The sequence below is a fragment of the Lupinus angustifolius genome, chromosome LG03 (assembly GCF_001865875.1).
Source record: "Lupinus angustifolius cultivar Tanjil chromosome LG03, LupAngTanjil_v1.0, whole genome shotgun sequence".
Lineage (NCBI taxonomy): Eukaryota > Viridiplantae > Streptophyta > Magnoliopsida > Fabales > Fabaceae > Lupinus > Lupinus angustifolius.
Genome location: NC_032011.1, coordinates 4,336 through 5,336, shown reverse-complemented (window position 1 = coordinate 5,336; position 1,001 = coordinate 4,336).

Here is a 1,001-nt window from a genome sequence, read left to right as displayed (position 1 = left end):
CTTCCTCATCCTCTTCCTCATCCTCTTCTTCATCCTCTTCCTCATCCTCTTCCTCATCCACATCCTACCCCCCTCCTCATCCTCATCCTCATCCTCATCCTACCCCGTCCTCATCCTCGTCCTATCCTCATCCTGATCCTCTTCCTCATCATATCCTTCTCCTCATCCTACCCTTATCCTCTTCCTCATCGTCTTCCTTGTCCCATCCTCATCCTGATCCTCATCCTCATCCTATCCTCATCCTCATCCTCATCCCCATCCTCATCCTACCCTCCTCTTCATCCTCATCCTCTTCATCATCCTNCTCATCCTCATCCTCATCCTCATCCTCATCCTCATCCTCATCCTCATCCTCATCCTCATCTTCATCCTATCCTCCCCCTCATCCTCATCCTATCCTCATCCTCATCCTCTTCGTCATCCTATCATCGTCCTCATCCTATCCATGTTCTCATCCTCATCCTATCCTCATCATCTTCCTCATCCTATCCTCGCCCTCCTCCTCATCCTATGCTCATCCTCATCCTCATGCTCTTTCTCATTCTCATCCTAGCCTTCTCCTCATCGTCGTCCTATCCGCATCCTAATCCTCATCCTCATCCTATCCTCATCCTCATCCCATCTTCGTCCTCATGCTCTTCCTCATCCCATCTTCGTCCTCACCCTCAACCTATCCTCATCCTATCCTCGTCCTCATCCTCATCATCATCATATCCTCATCCTCCTCCTCATCCTCATCCTATCCTCATCCTCATTCTCAGCCTATCCTAATCCTCATCCTCATCCTCATCCTCATTCTCATCCTATCCTCATCCTCATCCTCATCCTCCTCCTCCTCCTCATCCTCTTCCTCATCCTATCCTCATCCACATCCTTCCCCCCTCCTCATCCTCATCCTACCCCCTCCTCATCCTACCCCCTCCTCATCCTCGTCCTATCCTCATCCTAATCCTCTTCCTCATCATATCCTCGTCCTCATCCTACCCTCATCTTCATCCCCA